Source organism: Petaurus breviceps, unplaced genomic scaffold (genome assembly GCF_028583685.1).
Source record: "Petaurus breviceps papuanus isolate PSGF00001 unplaced genomic scaffold, PetGlider_PUasm1.0 38, whole genome shotgun sequence".
Lineage (NCBI taxonomy): Eukaryota > Metazoa > Chordata > Mammalia > Diprotodontia > Petauridae > Petaurus > Petaurus breviceps.
This window is the reverse complement of record NW_027186304.1, coordinates 69,722,723-69,741,088: the sequence shown is the minus strand read 5'-3', so window position 1 is coordinate 69,741,088 and position 18,366 is coordinate 69,722,723. Positions and strand designations below refer to the sequence as shown.

Below are 18,366 nucleotides of genomic sequence, written 5' to 3'. Positions count from 1 at the left end.
AACAGGCCTATACCTGATTTTCTTTGTGTCCCCAATGCTTAGCACAGTGCCTGACACATAGTGGGTGCTTTATAAATGCTAATTGACTGAGAATGAAATTATTAAAGTGCTTTAGGTCAAATTCTTATCAATATTGTAGAGCAAGGTAGAGAATAACAAATGGATGTCCCGATATTCTACATTCTACAATATGTCAAAAGTCTTGGAGGAAGTTTCCAGTATGTTGGGAGGATTTATGGGAAGATATGGACAAAATCCACCTAAATTGATGAGAAGGCATTCACTGAAATCTGCACTGTCAGAGGGATTATCCTTATTGCTGGAGTCACAGATCTGAAGGATTATTAACTGTTGAAGCATGAATAATAGAGAAAACCCCTTTACTCCATTCAATATGTCAAGACTTGAAACTGACCTCTCAACCATGGGAACAAAATGGCATAGGAGTATTGGAAGGATCACATGAGTTGGTATAGTGGTATAAGGTAATTGAGACAGTCTTTTGACATAGAGCAAAGCAATTGAAAATTAGGAGGAAACATGGAAGGGATGAAAATCAATACAGAGAGCAAATAAATTATAGGTTCTTGGGGACAGAGGGTATAATATATCAAAAACAGTTAGTGATTATAAATAATAATAATAATAATAAGTAGCATTTATATAATGGTTTAAAAATTTCAAAATACTTTACAAATATTGCTACATTTTATTATCACAATAACCCTAGGATATAGGTACTATTGTTATCTTCATTTTATAGATAAGGAAACTAAAGCAGACAGCTGTTAAGTGACTTGCCCAAAGTCATACAACTAGCAAGTGCTAAAGCTGATTTTGTACTTAAGTCTTCTGACACCAGCTCCAGCATTCTATTCAACTTACCATCTAGCTAGTTCTAATAAATTATTTTTTTTTAAAGCAATTGGGGTTAAGTAACTTGCTCAACGTTACACAGCCAGGTGTTTCTGGGCAGATACTAAGTGTCTGAGCCTGGATTTGATCCCCAGGTCATCCCGACACTGGGGCCAGTGCTCTTACTCGCTGTGCTATGTGGCCACATCTATCCCCCATTTTAAAAAACATTTTTCCTGGAAAACTTTACTGACTCTCGGGATGAAACCATTCTAACTTTTAAATATTCTGTGTAATATTAACACAATAGAATTCTCATAAAATATTAATATGAAAAGTGTTGGCTTGCATAGAATTTTGGAGATTGAGAAGTTAATCTAACCAGTAGCAAATAAAGATTTTCATGAAGTAACTGATTATAACATTAAATTTAAACTTTTTTTTACTTAATACCATCTCCATCTTAATCTTATTTTAATACAATCTTAGATTCCTTACAATGATATGCTGAAAGGGGAAACATAATTTTTGGCAGATGTAAATGTCCATTCAGACTTCATTGGTGGTATACACACCATAGTGTTATAATTGGTTCAACTCAATAATATAGAATAAAATGTTGTAAATATGAATAATAATGTTATTAATAATCTAAATTAGTCCTTTATGTCATATTCCTGCATTTTAAATATTTTCATAGGAAACAATATTAAAAACCCACATTTACTTATAATTAGGCTTAATGCAAACCTTTCCTCATTACAATAGTTGCCCAAATCCCATTTCAACTTAATTTCATTGACTTTGATTTCTAGACCAAAAGCATTAAGCTTGAACTAGTGAAAAATGTATAATATGTGCATTCAATTAAGAAGTAATTAGATACTCAATCACCCTTACAACACACAAGGGATTAGGGAAGGAAGAAGAAAAATGTGATTCACTGTAGTGTATAAAACAGTTTTGTTAATTAGTTTAGTGCTAATTGAGATTGAGAAAGTGTCAAAGCTTCATAATACAGGTTTACCTTAAATGAACCTTAAAAGCACAATTTTAAGTTTTATGATACTTTTGTGCAGGGTAATATGGACCTTGCTAGCTAATTTCTGTAACAATGGTTTATATAACTTTGGCCTCTGATCAAAATATTCCCTTCCTACTTCTTTCTTCCTTCCCTCCTTCCTTTTCTCCTTCCCTCCCTTTTCCCCTTCTACATGTATACAGTGAATAGGGCAGAGTTTCTAAGTTTTGACCCCTGGGTGCCTCTATCTTGGGTGTTTTCTTCCTCTCTGCATTAGGCCCATTGCTTTCCATATCTACACTTTGCAATCTGGCACCTGCAATTCCAAACTTGAACAACCTCCCTTCCTCACCCAAAGATTGGATTGTTCTTATGATCACCCCTAACGTTCTTGATTTTAGGGTTCACCTTTCCTTCTCTTACTCCGTCCTCCTGCCAATCCCAGCTTTGAGGATAAGGCATGTGAGATAACTTCCTCTCTGGTATTACCAAATTTTGTTCCCTTTATAGTTACCTCTGCCACTCACCTGATTTTTTTGGGACACCACAATTCCTAGCTACAATCTTGACCTCCTTCTCCTTTCCTCCAAACATTAAGCATCTACTTTGTGCAAAGCACTCTATTATGTTGGCCTTCAAGTCAAGGAACATAGAATTCTGCTGAGGTAATAAGACTTAATATGTTTTAGAATATGATTAATGCATAAAAGGAAGATCATGTACTATATTAACATAATAGGTTCAAAATGGCAAAGGAGCTGAATATTTAAATAAAAATATAAGTTTCTTAGTAATATCTCAAAGATTATGAAAAGGTTCTTCCTTTGCATTTAATGCAAAACTACCATTTTATAATATGAACCGTTTTTTTCTTCTAAGGCAATGGTGGTTAAAATGAGAAAATATTTAGCAAAATTCTCCATATTATGAGCTGAGTACCATTTTAAATCAGTAGCACAAAGAGCTAAGTTAGACTTATATGTGTCCCCAATTCAAATAACATGGCAATGATAAGTGGCACCTAAAGTGCTTTAAAATTTACAAAATGCTTTATAAACTTTTTCACATTTAATCTTTATAAAAACTCTGTTGGGTAAGTCCTACAGATATTATTTTCCTTATTTAAAATTAGCCCATTAGTCAAGAAACATTTATTTATTTTAATTTCATTTATTTTTCTGAACTTGAGAAATAAAACAAGCATTTCCATAGCATAGTAGAATGGAAAAAAAGATGATTGTACATGAAACTGCAAATCTATTATATACAACTTGCTATTCCTTTTAAATATATAATAAAGTTATCATGTAACTTCATACACCCTTTTTTCTTTCCCCCATCTCACCCTAGAGATGGCTACTGTTAGACACATACATGTGTATGTATACACACATCTGTACACACACGTGAGTGTATATCTATAAAACCATTCTATACATACTTCTATTTATCAGTTCTTAGTCTGAATGCAGATAGCATCTTCCTTCGAATGGCCTTTGTAGTTAATTTGAGTATTTATAATAGTCAAATGACTTAGTCACTCAAAGTTGTTCTTAGAACAATATAGTTGTTACTGTATACAGTGTTTTTCTTGGTTCTGCTCATTTCACTTTCATTATTTCCTACCAGTCTATCCATGGTTTTCCAAGATCACCAAGCCCATTATTTCTTATAGCACAGCAATAGTCCATCACAATCATATACCACAACTTGTTCAACCATTCCCCAATTGAAAGGCATCCTAGTTCTTTGCCACCACAAAGAGAGCTAAACATTTATTAATAACAAGCATTTATTAAGTGGCTTCCATGTGCTAGACAAAGAAAGGCAAAACAAAACGAAATGAACACAAAAAGACAGTCTCTACTCTGAAGGGACTCCCAGTCTAATGACAATGATAACACTCAAACAAGTATGTAGACACTAGCAAATCATATTCAGAATAATCAAGAGAGGGAAGGTACTAGCATTAAAGTGTATCAGGAAAGGCTTCTTGTAGGTGAGATTTTTAGGTGTACCTTGAAGGAAGCCAGGGACGGTAGGAGATGGAGATGAGGTGGGAGAGAATTCTAGTCATGGGGAACAGTCAGTGAAAATACCCAGAATAGAGACATGGAGAGTTTAGTGTTTAGTGCAAGGGACGGCAAGGAGGCCAGCATTCTTGGACCACAGAGAATGTGTATAGGGGAAGTATAAAGAGTAAGAAAATTGGGAAGGTAGAAGGGAGCCAGGTTATGAAGAGCTTAGAGTGCCAAATAGAGGATTTCATATTTGATCTTAGAGGTGATAGAGAGCTACGACTGTAATTTGTTTAATGGTGGAGTGGGAGGGGTGTTTTAAGCCCTGAGTTTTAAGGAAGATCAATTTGTTAGCTGAGAAATGGAGGATGGATTTGAGTGAAGAGAAATTTGAGATGAGAAGACCAGTCAACAAACTTTCTCACTAGTCCATGTGTGAGTGGGTGATGGCTTGTACGAGGGTGGTGGCAATGCCAGAGAAAGGAGTGGGAGAAGAGATGATCAATATGATAAAGACAAAACCAACAGGACTTGGCAACAGATTGGATATGGAAAGTGAAAGACAGAATGAGGAGTCAAGGATGATTGGGAGAATGGTGGTACTCTAAACAGTAATAGGGAAGTTAGGCAGAAGGGAGGGTTCGAAGGGAAAGTTAATGAGTTCCCTTTTGGACAGTTGAATTTAAGATGTCCATAGAACATCCAGTTCAAGATATGTACTAGCCAGTTGGAGGGAAGGTTAAAGGAGAGGCTAACATTGGATAAATAGTCCTAGGAATCATCAGCATAGAGATGGCATTTGAATCCAGAGGGGCTGATGAGATCACCAAGTGAAATAGTATAGAGGGAAAAGAGAGGAGGGAGAAGGACACAGCCCTGTGGGACATTCCTGGTTAGTTTACTCACTGACTGCCCAAACAAACAGGATCCTCCCACCTATTCATTATAATTATGTTCTGCTAAGAGAATCTAGAAGCTTCTAGACATGGTGAATAGCAAAGAAATATCATAAAGAATTAAATTGGGGCAGCCAGGTGGCTTAGTGAGTAAGAGCACTAGCTCCAGTGTTGGGATGACCTGGAGATCGAATCCCAGGCTCAGACACTCAGCACCACATCCAGAATTAACTGGCTGTGTAACCTTGAGCAAATTACTTAACCCTGGTTGCTTAAAAAAAAAAAAAAAAGAATTAAATTAATTTCCAGCCGCTCCTGCACCCATTGAGAAGGAAATCAATATGATATATATTATACATGTTTCACCTAGAGCACCAGGGCATTTAGGTAGTACATTGGATAGAATATAGGATGTAGAGTCAGGAAGACCTGAGTTCAAATCCAGCCTCAAACAATTCCCAGCTGTGCGACGCTGGGCAAGTCACTTAACCCTGTTTTTCTCAGTTTCCTCATTTGTAAAATGAGCTGGAGATGGAACAATAAACCACTCTAGGATCTTTGCCAAGAAAACCCCAAATGGGGTCATGAAGAGTCAGACATGACTGAAAAACAATTAAACAATACACAACATTAAACAGAAGTTTAACCAGAATAAATCAATTGGTATAACAAGGAAAAGAAAAGAGTCTAAAAATCGCATTGGTCAGCAAATATCTTGGCCTATTTGACAAGTAGAATATGACTTCTAAGAGCAGCATCTGTTCTGAATATATACTCATTTGTAAAATTATCCAGAGAAGGAATGTGGAAGATTATGAATAGTATCACCTTATAGAATAATGAGGAATAGTGAGAAGAAAATTAGGCTTAAAGAAAGCTTGGAAAAAGACCCACATTAGCAAAGCATTTATAGGTGAATTGTAAGGATGAAAGCCAAGAAAAATGAAATGCAAATGATTTGTAATGATTTTTATGATATTTTCACCATAAAGGACAATAGATCCAACTATATTTGGACTCTAACCTCACCATGCTGAATGTGCTTTTTGAGGAAGTGGAAGTGATTTTGTAGAAAACAAAGATGAAAAAAGCAGCTGGATTTGATCAAATATATACTGAAGAAGTCTGAGCTGGATATTACATATCTACATGTGTGTTTGTATATGTGCACATGTACACACATCTTAGATAAGCCATCAATTAAATGAAAAGGGCCCTGAATTAAACAGAATGGAGTGAAGAGAGGAGCTGGATTGCTTTTGGGGGATTGTATTGTTCTTTAAATGACCCCATCCTTCTCCCTGAAACCAAAGCCTATCTTCTTAAAATGAATATATCCTTCCAGTGATAACTGCAAGCCATAGAATACTGCAGTCTCCAAAGAATGGAAATTGAGGGCAATGGAAAGGTGCAAGGTGAGTGTGAGCAAGCTGAAGCAGACCTCAAGCAAGGAACAAGGAAGGTGAAGTGGGATAAAAGATGCCATCCAAAATACATGCTCTGAAAAGGAAGGTAGTTTGGCCATATAGCAAGAGTGAGGGATAAGCAAGGGACAGCCTAAAAAAGACTGTGTAAGTATCCTCCCAATGTCCCAAGGAAGATTTAATGATAATACATGGATGCTAGTGTTGAATTTCTAGAACATGGATGAAAGTTGCACAGAATTGTCAGATACGAATCAGGTTATGATCTGCATTGTTGAAGAGAATACCTACCTCTTTGAGATGAGGGAGCATTTGGAGTAAGTGCCTACTATGTGCCAAGTATTAGCTTATGAATATACAGTGCTGTTCTGTGTCTTATCTCTTTAACAGTGACAGCAGGGCTCGCAGAAGTTCCATGTGATTTCTTTAATTATAGACTTCTAATTTTACAGAACGCACGTCCATTATATTTAAAGCTCTCCATTCTCCTTCCTAAAGTAGGCTCAGACACTGAAATGTATTTTGCTAGAACTAATTCAATCTCTATCATGTTTCTGTGGTAGTACAGAAGCTAGAACCTGGAAGCAATTTTTCAGTGCTCCCAGGCCTATTAGTTTGTCTCTGGGTTAGCATTTCTGTTGTTACTCATTAATGGCTTTCTCTGTGTCTCTGTGTCTCTCTCTCTCTGTCTCTCTAAGCATTTCTCTCTCTCTCTCTCTCTCTCTCTCTCTCTCTCTCTCTCTCTCTCTGTCGAAATGAGGAACAATATCTATTATGCAAATTATAATATGAAAGATTGGTTCACAGGAACTGAGAGATCAAGTGACTTGCTTAAAATCACAAAGCCAATATATCTGATGCAGGACTTGAAACTAGGTCTTTCTGACTTGAAAATCAAAATCTCAAATTCAACATATCCAAAGCATGACTCTATCTCCTCCCCCAAACCCAGTCCTCTTCCTGATTTCCCTTTTGCTATCAAGGGCATCATCATCCATTCCAATAATTTAGGTTTATAATCCTGGTGTTGTCCTGCTCACACTCACTCCCACATACCACTTATATATCAAATCTCATTTCTCCCTCGGCAACATCTCAGTCATACTTCTTTCTTCCTCGAACATGGCCTCCACCTTAGTTCAGGCCCTTGTCACTTCTCACTTTGCCTACTGGAATAGCCTCCTATTTAATCTCCCCACCTCAAGTATCTTCCCTACTTCAATCTGCCCTCCATAGAACCAGAAAAATGGTTTCCTTAAAAAGCAAGCCTGGGGGTGGTGAGGTGGCACAGTGAATAGAGCACCAGCTCTGGAGTCAGGAGGACTTGAGTTCAAATCCTGCCTCAGACACTTAAAAAAAAACTAGCCATGTGACCTTAGGCAAGTCACTTAACCCCAATTGCCCTCCAAAAAAGACAAAAAAACAAAAAAAAATGCAGGCCTGATACCCCCAGCTCAATTAATTCTACTACCGTGGCTCCCTATTGCTTCTAGTATCAAATAGTATTAGTAGTATTTAAAATTCTTTAGCATTTAAAATTTTTTACAACCTGGCCCTTTCCTTCCTCTTTAGCCTTTTCATACATTACTTCTCTCCATGTACCCCAGTTGTGCTTAATAAATGCTTTTTGATTGGCATGCTATATTGCCTCTCTTATAATTTATATGTATACTATGTATAGTATATTTAAATATATGTATGTATAATCTATTCATAACAGGAAAACTGGTGCATATGTAGACATGTTGTATTAACCTATCATATACTTGGGAGTAGCCTTTATCTGTTGATTGTATAGCTGGAACTTTGTCTTTAAAATTACCTGACTGAACACAGCATGGGCTTTTTCAGCAGAGTGTAAAGGACTCCACTACAAAGTGTGATAAGGAGGTAGATAGGGGACCATTGAGGACCACCATTCTCCTCCCTTCACTTATCTGGCCCTAAGAAATGGACCTGGGGTTTTAGCTTTTTTCATTCATCTTTTTTTTTAGTTCCACATATGGGGAGTGGAGTTTCTGACTCCAGAACTTAAAACAGGGATATAAGAATTGAGGAATTCAGACCAGGTGATCTAGTAAGCCAAGCAAGAAAGCCCTGGCCTGTTGGTCTGATGGGGTTTTGGACTTGAATTTGATGGGACTATTGCTTTGTGAAAATGGAACTAAATTGTAAACTTAATCTGCTAATTGATACCCCTAAAGTATTGGAGAAAATGATTATATATTTGTTCTTTCTATATCTTTGAAGTAAATATCTCTTTGTAAAAACTAACCTTATATTAAGTGGTAAAATGGAATTGGTGTGCTTGCTACTAGACTCCTAGAATGGGGGAAGACAATTTGTAGAGGGCCAAGCCAAAGGCAGAGACAAGAAAATTCCTAACCCACCTCGGAATACCAGAGACCCCTGGGGGTGGGAGTAAAATGTAGCATATCTCACCCTCAGAATATAGGGCCAGAACAATTCATGCAAAATCACCACCATCATTACCCTCCTCTTCCTCTCTCTTTTCATATAGTTAGTATTTCCATAGCCCTTTAAAGTTTCCAAAACGCTTTACAAAATTAATTCTCATTTGATTTTCACAAAACTCTGTAAGTTAGATGTTATTATTATTATTTCCATTTTTTAGAAAAGGAAGTTGAGTCTCAGATAGCTTTGTGACTTGCTCAAGGTCATACAACTAGGAGACATCTGAAGCAATATTGGAACCTTGATCTTCTTAATGCTATGTTCAACACTTTATTCAGTGTGCTAACCATAACAGAAATTTTAGGAAGAAATAATAAAAGTAACAATATAATCTGTATTGGAGGGAGAAGGAAAAGGGTTGATAAAAGGAAGTGATGAGACCTTTTCTACATGACTTTGCATTTGAACTCTTGCCTTTCAGCATTTTCACAGAAACATTGGACTTTTTTTTTTTAATGCAACTTTGCTGCCTTAATCTGCAAAGCTCTGGAACTGATCCCAATATTTCTTGAAGCTGGGTCAGTTTTGTGACATTCAGAGACAATGGAGAAGTTGGACCAGTGTGTGCACATGTGCTTTTTATTTTACTTGGCTACCTCTGACTGTAGCATTTGAGGAAATCCTCCTATGGAGAGTTCATTCACACCCTGCCCCAAGGGACTCTTCACAAAAGATAATTTGAAGCTTAAAACTGAATTCACTGAAATAAGTGAAACTTTCTTGGACAGTTTAGAAGGCGTATCAGAATCTTGTAGTGCCTCAAGATCACAACTGTGAATCCATGATCAATGTATAGTACTATAATTACATTTCTGGTTATTTGAATTTTTTGATTAGATATTCTTATATTTAGAGGAGGCCAGATCAATCTATTTACTTCTCAGTTCTTAAAGTATTGATTTGGTGGGCTTACCCAACATTCAAGAATTTTTATATCTGGGAGAATCTGACATAGGATGCTGTAAGTTTACTTAATTTATTCAATAACTATTTGTTGAATGACTGACACATATAAGGCAATGTACTGGGTGATAGCAACAATAATAGCTTGCATTTATATAGCACTTGAAGGTTTGCAAAATGCCTTTCAAATATTATGTTCACCACAATCCTGGAGTGTGTATGCTATTATTACCCACATTTTCCAGATAAGAAAATTGAGAAAGGCAGAGGTTAAATCATTTTCCCAAGGTCATACAACTAGAAAGTGTCTAGTCTAGATTTAAACTCAGGGCTTCCTGAATACAGGCCTAGCACTATACTGTACCCCTAGCTGCTTGAATATGGGGAATATAAGTAGAGTAAAATGCTGCATATAATGCCATTATTGAAAATTCAATTAAACAAACACATAGTATCTACCAACCATGAGTAAGATATTGTGCTAAGTGCTGGATACTGGGGTTAACATAGCAATTGTTTAATGCTGAGAAACTACCTTCCAAGTTCTGCTAAAGTGTTTGAGTGGACTGGTGATCCAGTCATCTCATTATCTAGCATCTGCAAGAACACAAGTCATAGCAGATAATTCAGAGAACCATAACAAACATGATTACTAGAGTGATCAGGATTTGAAGATGATATCTCTTTTTAGTTTCTTCCTAGATGAAAATTATATCAATGTAGCCCTAATGTGAATCCTATACTAGCATTAATTTGCATTAATTTTGTTGTTCAACACATATTTACTGAGTCTTCAAAGGGGGTATTTGACAAATATTAAATAATAATCATTTTGTTGTTGTTCATAAGTCAATTTTTAGTTGTGTCCTACTCTCTGCAACCCCATCTGGTGTTTTCTTGGTAGAGATACTGGAATGGTCTGTCATTTCCTTCTCCAATTCATTTTATAATTTAGGAACTAAGGCAAATAGGGTTAAGTGACTTGCCCAGGGTCACACAATGAGTAAGTGTCTGAGGGCAGATTTGAACTCAAGAAGATGAGTCTTTCTGATTCCAAGCCCAGCTTTATGAAGTAATGACCTTCAGAAGATCAGAGTTGCCTGAATACTTGCCCTTTGTTCTTGTTGCTGTTTGAGTTTTTTGAGTTCTATTATTTATCAAAGTTTTGTTTGATAAATTAGTCTTAAAAAGAAGCCTTCATCCTGCCTATCAATTTAGAATACTGTGGCTTTTTGTTCCTTTAGAATTTAGTGGTGAATATTAAATATCCAACATAGCATGCCTTTGGGACACAGTAGATTTATATATGATATCTGCCAAATATGTAGGTAGAAAATATCCTCCTTTTTTTGGCCTGAAAGTACCATATGATTAGGAATGAATTCTTAATAACATTTGAAACACCAGACATTTGTCTTTTATATAGTTTATAGAGATCAAAATTTATCACAGATGCACATGAAAATACGTATCTTGGGTTAGACTGAGGTTTCTCAATGTATGCTATTATCTTGGCTTTTTCATCTTGTTCATTGAAGTTCATTAATGTTTAAAAACTGCAAAAGAATAAGTGGAAAGATTATCTAATTGTTCCTAAATGAAAGATGATCTCCCAAAGAAACCTTTATTCTTTCAAAGGTCTATTTGTGCTTTATCTGGAGTCAACAAAATAAATGTTTGAAGTTATGATCTTTCATTATGAGAACTAGTTTAAATTCTTTTTAAAGTCAGATTTGATGGGAAAATTAACCTTCACTTATTGGGAAGGACACTCTACTTGGATGTTTGGAGACTTCATTTTAAATCCTGGCTCTAACTTTTATTAGCTGCAACTGTGGATGCATCACTAAATCATTCTGAGTCTCAGTTTCTTCATCTTTAAAACACCAATAATTGTTACACTATGTACCTAACCCACTGTGTTGTTGTGATGAATGTTTTTTGTAAACTTTAAACTTTTTTTTTGGAGGGGGAAGGCAGGGCAATTGGGATTAAGTGACTTGTCCAAGGTCGTAGGGCCAGTAAGTGTGATCAAGTGTCTGAGGCCACATTTGAACTCAGGTCTTCCTGATTCCAGGGCCAGTGCTCTATTCACTGTGCTATCTAGCCACTCCCAACTTTAAACTTTTATATGTGTGTTAGTGTTAGTAATTGTTACATGGTTACTCATAAATGTATTGAATGATTGAACATTTGTCAAGTACATGGTATATGTATATGTACTAGACACTGGGGAAGATACAAAATTATATGACAGGATCCTTTCCCACAAGGAGCTTATAGTTTAGAGTGGGAATATGACATGAAAATGGCTGTTGGTACAAAATAGTATATGAGAAATGCATGAGAAAGTGTGTTTTGATGTCTGGGGAGGCATATGATCGTTATATGTTTTGTATATCATTAGGCATATAATGTCATATAATGATGTTACATATAACATTATTTGTGTGGCATGAGATATTCTATATAGGTGAATTACATGGATAACTGAAGTTTTGTCACTTTAAGCATTGAGGATATTTTTTTTACAACCACTATTGATAGAAGCCTTTTTTTTTTTTTTTTTTTAAGCAATCGGGGTTAAGTAACTTGCTCAAGGTTACACGGCCAGTTATTTCTGGGTGTGGTGCTGAGTATCTGAGGCCGGATTTGATCCAGGTCATCCCGACACTGGAGCCGGTGCTCTTACTCGCTGAGCCACCTGGCCGCCCCTAAGCAATTGGGGTTAAGTAACTTGCTCAAGTTACACAGCCAGGTGTTTCTGGGTGGGTGCTAAGTGTCTGAGCCCGGGATTCGATCTCCAGGTCTTCTCAACACTGGAGCCGGTGCTCTTACTCGCTGTGCTACCTGGCCGCCCCACGATAGAAGCCTTTTAAAAATATATTAAAATGGGGGCGGCCAGGTAGCACAGCGAGTAAGAGCACCGGCTCCAGTGTCAGAACGACCTGGAGATCTAATCCCGGGCTCAGACACTTAGCACCCACCCAGAAACACCTGGCCTCGTAACCTTGAACAAGTTATTTAACCCCGATTGCTTAAAAAAAAAATATATAAATATATATATATATATATATATATATATATATATATATTAAAATCACTTACCTTTTAAAACCAAATTTAGTAGGTATAAATTCACATTTTCTTGATGACTCAGCTCACTATTAGAAACATTCAATTATTAAAATTTTCAATATTACAGTGAAGACCCAAGGGACTTTTGAGGTGTGGAGGGTCCATGATGCCTATAGTAAATGATATCCTTTTTGATACCCTGGATTTTCTTTTTATGGATTTTCATCTTCTTCCCTATCATGCTGTTGGATGTCACTTCTTTTTTACTCTCTCTGAGCCAATCCATGTCTAGCAATAATTCTCTAGATCACTGTGTTAATTGTGCTGTATGCTGGGAAACCAGAAAACCAAAATGGTTTGATTTTTTTTATCTAGAACAGTAAAGGCCAAATAAAACATAATAAGTGCTTAATTAATGCCGATCGATTGATCCATTTTGGATACTTAGCAGAGCTATACATAGCTAAAACTTTGCCTATGAGCAAATTCAGTTGTGAGTGGGATAGAATAGTTGGATGGTACCAATGATGATTTGGGGGGAGTGTGTAGTACAGACCTCAGGACAGAACCTTGGTTACTGAACATTGGGGGGGGGGTATTTGGGAGGCAGCTGTGCTATATGGAACAAGAGGAACATGAGGCAAGATGTGGGGATGAAAAAGCAGATGTGGCAGTTACTAGAGGGAATCAGTGACCATCTCCCAAATGTCAACTATCCTGGTCTTTGACCAGTTATCATATCTATGTTGATGACTCCCAGATCTGACCCTTTCCCTCAAACTTACCTCTGTTCTGAAGTTTCCTGCTTCTGATGAGGATGCCATCATTTTACCAGTCAATCAGGTTGGCAAACTCAGTTTTGTCTTCAAATTATCTCTTTCCCTCACTTTGCTCCATTAATTATGCTCAATCTTTTGCCAAGTCTTGTCAATTCTGCCTCTTTTAAAATAATAACTTTAAAAGGGCTCCATTTTCATGAAATATTTTCACATTAGAAGTTACCATTCCACGCTTATTACTGATGCATTACTCTGCTTTGCACACGCTGTAGTTCAGGACAACTGTGCTTCTCACTGTTCTTCACATACACCCATTCCATTTCCTGCCTCCGTGATTTTGCAACGGATTATCACTGTCTCCCTTGCTTGGAATGTACTCTTTCTTCACATCTATGCTTTTCAAGTCCTAGGTTCCTTAAAAGTTCATACGTTACTTCTGTTCCCCTCCCATTACTAGTACCTCCTCCCTGAAATTACTTAGAGAATATACTCACAGACACACATACATACATATATACATGTAAACACATGTGTACATACATATAATACAAAAATATGTGTACATACATGTACATGCGTATGTGTATGTGTGTATAGATATTCATAAATGCAATTTTCCATAGTTTAATGTAAGCGCTTTGAAGGCAGAGACTGTTTCTTTTTTGTCCTATCCCAAGCATGGATCCCAGTGCCCTGCACATAGTAGACATTTAATAAATTCTTGTTGATTAATTTTGGGTTGATTTTGGTTTTGTAATCCTGGAATCTTTTTGTTTAATTTCCAGTTTCTTGCTTATCATTAACAGATTAGGTGATCTATGAATAAATGAAATGGTGTTAAAAAAAAAAAACAACTTAAATAATGTTGCATCTGACTGGTTAGAAACAGACTATTGTTAATTTAGTTATATTAATCTATACACAAAAAATCTGAGGTTAGAGATCCTCTAGTCTAATCTCATTATTTTACAGGTGAGAAAAATGAGGCTTAGATAATTTAAAAGACTTACCTAAGGTCCTACATATAGGATGAAGAAAGTTTGAACCAAATTCCTTTGATATCAAATCCAGTGATCTTTCTGCTACAACATGATACATTACTTAATTCTTACTGTTGAGATTATATTGGATTGTTTGAAAAATGAGTATATATTCCCTTTGAGGGACAATGAAATACATTAATTTAACATAAAATATTTTATTGTCTAATGTAAAAAGATACACTTGGAAATTTTTAAACATTGCGTTTTGGAAAAAATAATTGGTAGATGTAGAATAGTAAGGCTTTATAATTCTTTACTTTTAGTAATGGAATAGCAAATTTCAATCAATTACTCATACTGTTGTATCTTACACCAACTATGATATATTGGTTTTCTCAGATATCTTTCTTTCAAACAACAGTGGCTGGTTAACTCAAGGCGTGAATTTAGTCCCTATGTTGGCTAGTCAACTTCATTCTAATCTAGGGCCACCAATATACTCATATCAGGATAAATATAAAGTACAAGCATTATCTCAATAAGGAATGGTAAGTCAGGTGTCCTAGGACCAGCCTAATTCAGAATGACTCCTGTACTCACCACTTTGGAAGCTGGATGATGAATGAGGTTTTGAGCTCTTGGAGATCCTCTATTAAGTCATAGGGGGGTTGTGATCAGCAACAATGGAGGGATCAAATTATAGATCTTTGAAGTGTTAAATGAAATAGAAGATGTTAAGATCTAGATAGGTTTAAACACACAGACACAGATACAACTGACAAACACAACCACACACACAGAAACACACACACACAACCACAGACACAAATTTATTCAAGTACAAGATGAGGGAAATGTACCAAACCAAAAGACTGAGGTTTTTCATGTGTTGTAAACTTAGTAGTGGTCAGTGGTGTCATGTGGCAGCCAAAAGCACTGTAACCTTGCAAGATGGTGGGAGAGGTGAAAGACTTGATATTCTGCTGTGTTCAGAGCATCTGGAATATCATATTTTATTTTGGGGCATCACAGAACAAAATGCCTCCCCCAAGCCTCTCAAGATATGTCCATCACTTCTAATGTCATCACCATACTGTTAACTCAAGCCTTGATTGATGTACCACTGCCCTCAGCCTCCTCTTAAGAGGGAGTATTAAACTCCTAATCCCTTCCTTTATACAGGGTAGAAACTAGTCTTTTAGCTTACTCCACTTTGCATCTGCTGTTCTGCCTAGTTTCAACTCCATGGAACAAGATATTCCTGTGCCAGCAGTCTCTTATATTGCCCTGCACCTCACCTTTTTCCCACCTTTCTTTTATACTATAAGCTCCTTGAGGGCAAGGACTGTCTTTCTTTTTATTAATTGCATCTCTAGAGCTTAGTATAATTTTGCACATTGTAGGTACATAATAAATGTTTATTGGATTGGAAGTAGAAATGTTTCACCTAGAGATAAGAACATGTATTGGGGTAAAATCTATGTCTTTGAGTACTTGAAATGCTATCTGTAGAAGATAAATAACATTTTTTTTTTCTTGGACCAAGAAGTAGGGGGAAAAAAATTTAGAGGTAGATTTTTAGCTCTCTGTAAAGAAATATAAGGTAATGATGAAAACTGTTATGAAGTGGGATGGGTTGGCTTGTGAGGCAGTAAATTACCCATCATTGGAAGACTTCCAGTAGAGGCTGAATTTCTTAGTGATGTTGCATGGAGACCTATTCACGTCTGTGTGGGAATAGGTTATTTTTGAAGGCCTCCTGATTTAGAGATTCTATGATATAATTATTTTTTTTAAAAACAATTGGGGTTAAGTAACTTGCCCAAGGTTATACAGCCAGTTTTGTGTGTGTGTGTGTGTGTGTTAAGTATCTGAGGCTGGAACTGATCTCCGGTCCTCCTGACTCTGGGGCCAGAGCTCTTACTCACTGTACCACCTAGCTGCCCCTGATATAATTTTTTTTTTGCTTTTTGGAGGGAAATTGGGTTTTAAGTAATTTACCCAAGGTCACACAGCTAGGTTTTTTGTTTGTGTGTGTTAAGTATCTGAGGCTGGATTTGAACTCAGGTCCTCCTGAGTCCAGGGCCAGCACTTTACTCACTGTGCCACCTAGCCACCCCAATATGATTATTTTTAACTATAATAATGTCATATATTGAAATTCAGTTCAGATGAACATGTGAAAATATTTTGGCAGGTTAGGACCAAGGTCATAATCCTGGAGATAGGACTAAGGTCATAAAAATTTGGGTAGCTATTTTGTCTAATGGTGAGAGGTATGTGAAAGGGCTGGAACATGTGAAAGAGGAATTGAAGGGTCTTCCTGCTTGCATGACCAGTAGAGATGGGAGCCAGCAGCAGCAGAGCCAGAGGTTGGCAAGCAAAGTCCAAGGAGATACTGGAAAGAATTAGGACCTATGTAATTACTATGAGACTATACTGAGAGATGGTGGTATTAGCTAGAAGCCAGCCTAACAGTAGCAGAAGTGGAAGCAAAGGAGAGAGCAGATTCCTGAGGAAAGCAAGTGAGTGGTGAGGTCTATACATTGCTCTTAACCAAGGTCTTTATTCTGTCCAGTGCTACTGGGACTTCATCTGCCAATACTGTGAGTTTTGTGAGAAATATGATTGCACCTCTAGGCAGAATGGGGGAAGAAAAAGTGGTACTCAGAAATATGGATGATAATTTGTAGGTTTGGATGAGAGTTTCTTTTCTGTTCTTTGTAAACCCTATAATAAATCTACTCTATGTTTAATTGCTTATTATTAACCTAATGTTTTCAGGGGAACTGAAAAGCCTCCCCAGTGGAGAACTAGAAACAAGTTAAGTTCAAATGTTTTCAGGGACTGTGCCCTTGATGGGGACTGAGCCCTTACTGAAGTATTATTGAAGAGTCTTTTGTACTAAATCAGGTCCATGTGAGTCTAGAGCTGCAGTTCTGAGCCATGGTTGACAGCCTTCGAAATTCCAATGAATCATCTTACATGCAAATACATTTCTATTGGATTGGGAGGTGGGGAAATTATACAGATATAATGTCTGAGCGTCAAGTACTTTTTGAAATTTCTATCTTTTCCTGTCATGAAACTTCTACTTTTCATTTTTACTGTCTTCCTATTTGGACATAAACAGACTTTCAAACCTGCTGTGGAGGAATTTTTGTAATATAATTGTCCTATTCTTTTTGCAGGGAGGGGGAGACGATGGTCCCACAGTGCCCTCGGATGAGAAATGGAAACTGGAGGCGCTGCTTCAGTTTACTCACAAAGCCTGCATTGTCTGCCTCCATCTAATTCCGCCTTGATAGACAGCTGTGACAGTTGTTCTATCCACACAATTCAGTGAAATTCTCGAAATGGCTATATGTTGAAAAGAACCATGTTATACTCTCAAGTCACTACTGTTAATGTTCTCTAAGTATTCCTATTTTTCCATTACAGTGTTTTATAGTGGAGTGCAACATGAAAGATACTAGTTTTTCTGGTTTGTTATAAATGTGAATGTGTAGCATGTATCAGTTTTGTAGACAGTTGGGAAAAATCAACCCCCGACATTAGTAATTCTTCATTTCCTGACTGTAATTAAAAATTCTACTCACTCAGTGAACAGTATAATACGTGATAATAAAATAAATGTTTCAATCAAGAGTATATAACTTCATAATGTGGTATAAAAGCGTAGTATAGAAAAAGATTATGCCTAGCTTTCTCTCTCCATTTCTATAGCTTTCTACCAAAAGCATATCCAAATTATTTCACATGGAGTTCAAACACCTAGGAGTCTTAGCTTTGTACATACAGAGTATGGAAAAATGTTTTGGTAATTATCAATCTGATAGAATACACATGTGTATATTTCTTATGTTTTAAGAAGATCAAATATACTTGAGGTACTAGAGGGCATATAATGTTCTGGGGATGAGCAGATAAATAG

General features: G+C 36.7%; 1 protein-coding gene across 1 annotated transcript in view; it reads left to right on the top strand.

The window, feature by feature from the left end:
- The window catches only part of CA8 (carbonic anhydrase 8), a 177,473-nt gene extending 159,395 nt beyond the window's left edge, over positions 1 to 18,078 (top strand). Inside the window, exon 9 of the mRNA XM_069099997.1 lies at positions 17,624 to 18,078. The gene's annotated coding sequence lies outside the window, so the exon portion shown is untranslated. The remainder of the gene's footprint in view (positions 1 to 17,623) is intronic.
- Positions 18,079 to 18,366: the final 288 nt, after the last annotated feature.